Here is a 9,400-nt window from a genome sequence, read left to right as displayed (position 1 = left end):
CCCTTATGATGCAAAAAAAATCATACAGCTGGCTCTAAAGTCCTCTATAAATTCTAAATACGGTTGGCCGAGCTCAGTGATTGTAGTGGCATTGGCCGACCAAATAATATGTATAGGTCCTCTCTCCCGTTGATCTCAGGGGAAAGATGGATCCAACAGTTTCAATTCAAGTGCCCAATCCTTTTGTTTCCACTAAAGATAAGCTTTTTGTGCTCTCACCACTAAACTTGGCCCAGCTGAACATTCATGGAATAAGAAGAGATAGCGGTCAGTCAAATGAGTGTGTTCACATGTCCAGTAATCATCAGAACGGATCCAGCAGCAATCCGTTAACAAAAAAGTTTTGCAGACATAACTTTTTTGACCAGCTAAAAAAACTGATTTCAACTGGATCTGTTTTTTTTAACACTGAAGTCTATGGAAAACTGATCAGTCAAATAGCCATTAGTTTTGTTCCAATTTAAACTTATCCAGTTTAACGGATCAGTTGTCCATAGACTTCAATGTTAAAAAAATGGATCCAGTTAATAATTTTTTTTACCTGGACAAAAAAGATGATTACTGGGCAAGTGAACATAGCCTAAGGTGTACAGGCTTCTTATAAGTTAAGGACAGCTTTGCATTGATTTTTTTCTTATTTGCTTCCTAAATGCAAAATTAAGCAACTTTCACCTTTGTTGGTGGATCCACAAAGCTTCTCGTCCGAGCTGAGCATCAGAACTGGAGTAGTGGAGACTTGGCTATAGCAGAGCTGAGCAGCGCTAACGGAGACTTGACTATAGCAGAGCTGAGCAGCGCTAACGGAGACTTGGATGGAGCAGAGCTGAGCAACAGTCATGGAATATTGGAGATGTGAATGTAGCAGAGCTCAGGAGTAGTGTTTTGCGAATTTGTTCGGCATTTCAAATTCGTGTTCAAGGGAACCGGCTTGTTCGCGCCAAAAATTCAGCTCCGCCCATGAACATCCCTAATTTTCCACGCTGTCATGCAGATGTTATCTGCGGACAACATGGCAAATCAGGGATGTTCATGGGCGGAGCTGATTTTTTTGGCGCGATCAAGCTGGAAACACGAACCCGAATTTGAAATGCCGAACAAATTCAATCAACACTAGTCAGGAGTTGAAGTAGAGTAATGGAGGTCCAAGAAAAATGCCAACTACCTAAATACTCAGGCAGCTTCTTGCTACCTGAGGCAGGTTGAAATAACCCAGTGACATGACATCAGCAGAAAGGGGGAAACATCCTCCCCTGACCATAAAGCTGCAGTAAGATGTTGAATGCTGTGCCTGGTCACTTACACAACTATCCAGTGAATGGTTGATTATTTTTGTAGGTTGAACTACCCCTTTAAGGTTCATTGTTCTTGAAAGTACAAACTAACTGGATACAAAGTTGTCTAAATAAATATATCAAAAATAGACAGGACACTGACAACACATTCTATTGTGTCACCTTTTGTGCCTCTGAGGACTCATAACACAGACACTCAGTGGACTTTAATTCCTATTTAGGGACTAAACAAACATTGCAGACTTCTCCAGGCTTGGTGTCACAGAGAAAGCACTTACTTGAGGGACAGATTACTTACATAGTTTGTAAAGCCGAATAAAGACTTGCGTCCATCAAGTTCGACCTGTAAGTTCTGTAGTTGCTAAAGTTGATCCAGAGGAGGGCAAAAACCCCAAATGATTTAGCCAATCTTCACCTGAGGAAAAATTCCCTCCCGACTCTGAAACCAGCAGTCAGAATAAATCCCTGTATCAACCTACTATTTTATTCTATTTTTAAGTATATGCAGAAATCTGCCTGGTATCTAGAAAAGCATCCAGTCCCCGCTTGAACTGGTGTAGTGAATCCGACATTACCGTCTCCTCACTCAGTGAATTCCATATTCTCACTGCTCTTACCGTAAAGAACCCCTTCCTATGCTGGTGCTGAAACCTTTTTTCTTCCAGTCTTAGTGAGTGCCCTCTTGTTACCGTAATATCCCTCCTTTTGAACAAATCCCGGGCAAGGTCTCTATACTGTCCCCTAACATATTTGTACACATTTATTATGTCCCCCCTCAACCTTCTCTTTTCCAGGCTGAATAGTCCTAGTTTTGCCAACCTCTCTGGGTATTGCAGTCCCTCCATTCCCTTTATTAATTTTGTTGCCCTCCTTTGTACCTTTTCAAGCTCATTTATATCCTTTCTATATATTGGGGCCCATAACTGAGCACAGTATTCCAAGTGTGGTCTGACCAGTGCTTTGTACAGTGGAAGAACAATGTTCTCATCCTTTGCAGCTATACCTCTTCTGATACATCCCATTACCCTGTTTGCCCTTACAGCAGCGGCCTGACTTTGGGCACTCCAATTTAGTTTGCTATCAATCAAGATGCCCAAGTCCTTCTCCATCTCTGAATTCCCCAATGATTTCCCATTCAGTGAGTACTGGTGACTTCCATTTTTCCTTCCCATATGTATGACCTTACATTTCTCCTCGTTAAACCTCATTTGCCATTTAATGCTCCACCTACCCAGCTTATCCAAATCCCTCTGAAGGTCTTCACTATCCTCTTTTGTATTAATTGTTTTACATAACTTTGTGTCATCTGCAAATATTGATATTTTACTATTTATCCCGTTGACTATGTCGTTAATAAAGATATTAAATAACATTGGGCCTAGTACAGACCCCTGTGGTACCCCACTAGTGACGCTTACCCAATCTGAGTATATTCCATTTATAACCACCCTCTGCCTTCTATCCTTTAGCCAGTTAGCTACCCACTTGCAGACATTTTCCCCCAGCCCCATCATTCTCATTTTGTATACCAACCTATTATGTGGCACGCTATCGAACGCTTTTGAGAAGTCGAGATACACGACATCCACTGGTTCCCCCTGATCTACTCGAGAGCTAACCTCCTCGTAGAAGTCAATCAGGTTTGTTTGGCAGGAGCGATTCCTCATGAATCCATGTTGGTTCGGGGTTAATAGATTATTAGCGTCAAGATGCTCCATGATTGCCTCATTAATAAAGCCTTCAAAAATTTTGCCCACAACGGACGTCAGACTCACCGGCCGATAGTTTCCGGCGTCACTTTTTGCTCCCTTTTTGAATATTGGCACTACATTCGCCTGTCGCCAATCAAGTGGTACAGACCCAGTCTCAACAGAGTCCTTAAATATAAGATATAACGGTCTGTCTATCACATTACTTAGTTCCCTTAGTACCCGTGGGTGTATGCCATCAGGTCCTGGTGATTTGTTTATTTTAATGTTACTGAGGCGTTTCTGTACCCCAGCTTGGGTTAGATTTGTCATACTTAGTGGAGGATTAAGCTTGTCACTTCTCATTTCGCCTGTTAGTTCTTTTTCCTTTGTGAAAGTTGACGAAAAAAATTTATTTAATAGATTAGCTTTATCCTCATCTTTCTCTATGATTTTGCCTTCATCACTTTTTATCGGTCCAATATTATTCGATTTAATCCTTTTACTATTTATATACGTAAAGAACAGTTTGGGATTTGATCTACTTTCCCTAGCAATACGTCTCTCTGTTTCCTCCTTTGCTATTTTTATTTGTTTTTTGCAGGTTCTCGTTTTTTCCTTGTAACACATTAGTGCCTCCTTGCTGTTTTCCTGTTTTAATCTCTTGAATGCCTCTTTTTTGCTATTTAACGCCCCTTTTACGTTCTTATTCAACCATATTGGTTTCCTCTTATTTCTGGCCCTTTTATTCCCATACGGTATATACCTCTCGCACTGAGTATTCAGAATTCTTTTGAAGGTTTCCCATTTACTATTCGTATTTCCTTGATTAAGAACTTTGTCCCAGTCTATAAGTTGAAGGTTTTCTTTCAGCTGATCAAACTTCGCCCTCCTAAAGTTTAATGTTTTAGTTGTTCCCTTATTGATAACCCTACTGAAGGGCATTTTGAAATTGATAATATTATGATCGCTATTACCTAGGTGCCCCCCTATCTGTACCTCAGTTATTCTATCAGGCCTATTAGTCAATATTAAGTCCAACACTGCCTTCCCTCTCGTTGGTTCCTGCACTAGTTGGGAGAGATAATTATCCTTGATATTTGTCAAGAACCTTTTTCCTTTCTGCGATCTACAGGTTTCTGTTTCCCAGTCAATATCCGGGTAGTTGAAGTCCCCCATTACAATCACCTCATTATGTTTTGCTACTTTGTCTATTTGTCCTAATAGCAGTTTCTCATTCTCCTCTGTTATATTGGGTGGCTTATAGCAGACCCCCAGTAATATTTTATTATTATTTTTTGCCCCCTCTATCTCTACCCACATGGACTCGACCCCCTCTTCTCCCTCTCCTATATCTTCCCTTAGTCTGGGCTTTAGACGTGACTTTACATATAAGCAGACTCCTCCGCCCTTCCCCTGTTTCCGGTCCCTTCTAAATAAACTATAATCTGTTAAATTTACCGCCCAGTCGTAGCTATCGTCTAGCCAAGTCTCTGTTATACCTACGATGTCATACCTCTCCTCCGATATAAGCGCCCGCAGCTCATCTGCCTTATTGGTCAGACTTCTTGCGTTGGTCAGCATGCAAGATAAAACTTTGGGGTTATTTAGCATCCTATTCTTCTCTAACGATCTAACTGTACTATCCCCACCCCCCTCTCCACCCTCATTATATTCACTTCTCCCCTTCCCCCTTGCTTGCCTCACATCCCACCTATTTCCTTGGTTTCCCCCCCCGTCTCTAGTTTAAAAACTCCTCCAACCTATTAGCCATCTTCTTCCCCAGCACCGCTGCACCCTCCCCATTGAGGTGCAGCCCGTCCCTACGGTAGAGCCTGTAGCCGACAGCGAAGTCGGCCCAGTTCTCCATGAACCCAAACCCTTCTGCCTTGCACCAACTCTTTAGCCACTTATTCACCTCCCTAACCTCCCGTTGGCGCTCCTGTGTGGCTCGCGGGATTGGTAGTATTTCTGAGAAAACTACCTTGGAGGTCCTTGCCCTAAGCTTCCTACCTAGATCCCTGAAATCATTTTTAAGGACCCTCCATCTACCACTCACTTTGTCATTGGTGCCAATGTGGACCATGACCGCTGGGTCTTCGCCAGCCCCACCCAGTAACCTGTCAACCCGATCCGCGATGTGCCGGACTCGAGCGCCAGGGAGGCAGCACACCGTTCGGCGATCCCGGTCTTTGTGACAGATTGCCCTGTCTGTCCCCCTAATAATAGAGTCACCCACTACCAGGACCTGTCTAGCCTGCCCTACACTTCCCCCCTCCCCCTCATTACTGGAGCATACACTCCCCCGGCGGTCAGAGGATCTGTCGTGCTCCAATAATGCCGGTTCTGAACCAGCCTTCCTATACTTCTTCCCTCTATCCCTTCTAACCGTTACCCAGCTCCCTGCCTGTTCAGCCTGCGCTTCCCCACTAAGCTCCACCCCCAGTGTTGACCCATTGAGTGTCTGCTCGGTGAGCAGCAAACTCTGTTCCATGTTGTCGATGCTCCTCAGTACCGCTATCTGAGCACTTAGATCCAGGATTTGGGCTTCCAAGTGCACGATATGCTCACATCTCTCGCAGCAGCATGGATCCCTGAGCGGTAGCTCAGGGAATGCATACATTGCGCAAGATGTACACTGCACGGCTCCGGCCAACATGGACGTCATTCTAAATATGGGGATACAGTCAGTATATATGTACAAGTACAAAACACAATTATTTATATATAGGTGTATGGACGGGGATCAATTAGGGATGTGCAAGTGTATCGATTAGATATCGGCGCGGGATCAGTTAAGTATGGACGGGGGATCAATTAAGTATCAATTAAGTATGGACGGGGGATCAGCTGAGTGGGTCAGGTGGATTAATTAAGTGTGGACGGTGTGTCAATTAACTATGGACTGGGATCAATAAGTATGGACTGGGGAAATAATTAATTGTGGACTAGGGATTCAATCAATTAATTATGGACAGGGGGTTTAATTAAATAGGATGGGGGGTAAAGCAAAAAAATAGGTATGGACGGTGGGTCAATTAACTAAGGACTGGGGATCAATAAGTATCAATAATATCAATAAATATGGACTGGGGAAATAATTAATTGTGGTCTGGGGAATCAATCAATTAATTATGGACAGGGGTTAATTAAATATGGTGGGGGATAAGGCAAATAGATAGGGACTGGGGATGAGTAAAAGTGGACAAGGGGAATCTATTAAATAGGACAAGGTGGATCAATCAATTATGGGCTGGGGGGGTCAATCATTTAAATGTGGTCAGGGGGATCACTTTAATATGGACGGGGGGTGGTCGGGGATCAATTAAATGAGGACGGGGGGTCAATTTAATGTGGTCAGAGGGATCAGTTAAATATGGACGGGGGTGTTCAGGGGAATCAATTTAAATATGGACGGGGGGGTAATCAATTAAATATGGACTAGGGAATACAATACAATTACAATACAGATACAAATACAATACAGTACAGTACACACTTGGGTTCAGTAGGGCCGCTTATCGCGGCCTCCTGCCCCTCACTCACCTCCTCTAGGGACGCTGCACGCTATCACAGCGCGCTTGTCCCTCCGTTCGCCTCTTACCGGTCCTCCTGATCACCTCCTGGTAACCACCACCTGGCACCCTCCGCTGGCCGGCACTGCACGCTGCCACAGCGCTCTCTTGCGCTCGTCCCTCCGGTCGCCTCCTACTGGTCCTCCCGGTCCGCTCGGTCACCTCCGCCTGGCTCTCTACTTAAATCTGACTTCATCTCATTACACATTTCACATCATGCGTGTTTTCAGACAATGTACCATAGGTAATTCTGCCTGTCTGTCTATTCATTTCACTATCTATACACCCATGTTCCCACATGCAAAAAAGCTGCGTTTTTTCCACTTTTTAAAAATCATGTTTGTATTCCCATTCTGGGATCCATAGCAGTTTTCTTTTTTTGTTGTTGCTGAATCTCAGTTAGGGCTTGTTTGTTTGCAGCATACAGTATGTTGGATCTTTAATGGGTATCATGCTAGATTTTGGGGTACATACTGTTTTTTGAGAGGCAGACTGAACATAAAACAGCATTTTTATTATGTAATTTATCAAACACACCAACTATGTATATTTTCCTGGTACTTTTATTTTGGAATATAATAATGCATTTTGTAGGGAAATTAAAGGTTATTTTGTTAAAGAAAAAGTTATCACCTATAACTAGGTTATAACGTCTAGAACAGTGAGCACCTGACTACTGAGACCCCCATGGACTGGCAAAAGGTACTTATAAAAAAGGAATTACAATAGCTGTATGCATGCTCAACTACTGTCACGGGGATACCATGACAGAGAGGGGCGAGAAGATCGTGGTGTCTGGTTTCACAAACTTCTGCACTGGTTAGAAGTACTTCACCATCTTAAACAGTGCAGAATTTTTCCTTGCAGGCAGTGCAAGGGTTAATCTGTTCAGTTGAAGCTCCTAGAGCTTTCCTACCTGGATGGTCTCAGCTGTTCGGTGTTGGCCACTCTCCTCTGCTTTATATACTCGCCTCTGGCACTTAGTAATTGCCAGTGTTAGTTCTTACTGCCTGGTTAGGATTTGGAGGTGTAGTTGGTCATTGGCGTTTGGAGATTTGTTCAAGAGATTGTTGCTTGGAGGTCTATTTTGTGTGCACATCCTCACCTTCTCCTATTTGGTTTCTCCTTCCCTATCTCCCCTGTGTTCCACTCTGTTGTTTGGTGAGTGTATTTTGCATGATTGTTATTTTCATTTATCCATGTCCGTCTTCCCTTGTTTGTCTGGTTAGTGTTATCCTATACACTTAGGCCATGTGTCCATTTGCAGCGTTTTTACGGCCGCGAAAATGCTTGCAAAACCGTCTGCCATGCAAAGCAATGTGAATTCGGATGTACTGAGCACATGAAGCGCTAATTAGCGCGCCGAATTCGCATTGCGTTGCAAAACGCAGTATGACCATTTCTACCGCGATTACGCTGCAAATTCGCGGCCATTGAGGAACATTGAAACGCAGCAAACCCGCAGGTATATGTGGATTTGCTGCGTTTCAATTAAATTCAATGGCTGCGAATTTGCAGCGTAATCGCGGTGCGTGTGGTACCCAGGATGAAGAGCAGACTATAATAAAAAAAATTAAAAAAATAAATAAAGTTAAAAATAAAAAAAAAACTGTATACTCACCTTTCCAGTCTCCTCCCGGCGGCGATGCTCTCTCCTCAGCGTCCCGCGGTGTACTTGCAGAACCTGCGGTGACATCATTTAGTCAGCTGATGGTCACGTGACCGCTGACGTCAGTGGTCAGGTGATGGTCGCGTGACCATCAGCTGACTAAATGACGTCACCGCAGGTCCTGCCAGTACACCGTGGGACAGAGGATCGCCGCCAGGAGGAGACTGGAGAGGTGGGTATACAGGTTTTTTTTATTTTTAACTTTTTAATTCCATTTTTTTTTTTTTTTTTTACTATAGATGCAGCATTTAAGCATTTAAAGCATCTAAGTTGGTCACACAATATAAATCCATGCCGGGTACATGGATTTATATTGTGTGACCAACTTGTCAAGCACTTTTCCAAGTGATGCTCAAAATCGCTTGAAAAACGCTGAAAAAACACTTCTCTCTGGCAGAAAAAATGCATGTAAATCTGCATGCGTTTTTTTTCTGCCAGAGAGAGGCAAAAACGCTCTGCATCAAATCTGCTACGTGGGCACATAGCCTAAGGCTTCCCATTTCCTTGGGTGGGGGAGGAGACAGATAAGGGTTGATTTAGTTTTGAATCTGGATCCCAATATGAAAGATCATTTGACACCAAATGCATCGGTGACTTATCGGAGAGGTCAGAACCTTAACAACCGTCTTGTTCACAGCCACCTACAGCCGAGTGTGGAGAATACTATGTGGCTGAATCGGATCACCATTGAGGGCACTTATGGATGGGAGACCTATAGGACATGTGAGTTTGTGGAGTAAAACACCACATTTAGGAGTGACTCCACGAGTAGGATCTACCTAACTAGAGGGAGTTTATTACCTGTATAACTGAGCGGATTGTGTATCTAGAAAAATGCCCCAGTTAAAAAAGTTATGTTGGGAAAATCATTCGCCAATTCAGGAGAAGAATCCTGGAACATATTGGGGACATTTGGAGGAAGGAGGGTACTCTCATCTCGAGATATTTGTGGATGGCACATGGAGGGGATGCAAGACTAATTACATTTCAAGGAATTGAGAAGATCAGGGTATCTCCTAGAGGTGGAGATCATGATAAGAGGATGTACAGAATGTTAGTAAAGGGTTCTAGCAATCTACACGATGACTAGTTTTACTTGGCAGGGATATGGGAATTAATAATATTAATTCCACTCTTGGGCGCATTATTGGTTTTATAACTCTTGATAATAATATA

The sequence above is a fragment of the Phyllobates terribilis genome, unplaced genomic scaffold (assembly GCF_046119375.1).
Source record: "Phyllobates terribilis strain yellow unplaced genomic scaffold, ASM4611937v1 Scaffold_11__3_contigs__length_659146591, whole genome shotgun sequence".
Lineage (NCBI taxonomy): Eukaryota > Metazoa > Chordata > Amphibia > Anura > Dendrobatidae > Phyllobates > Phyllobates terribilis.
Note: the sequence above shows the minus strand (reverse complement) of the source record.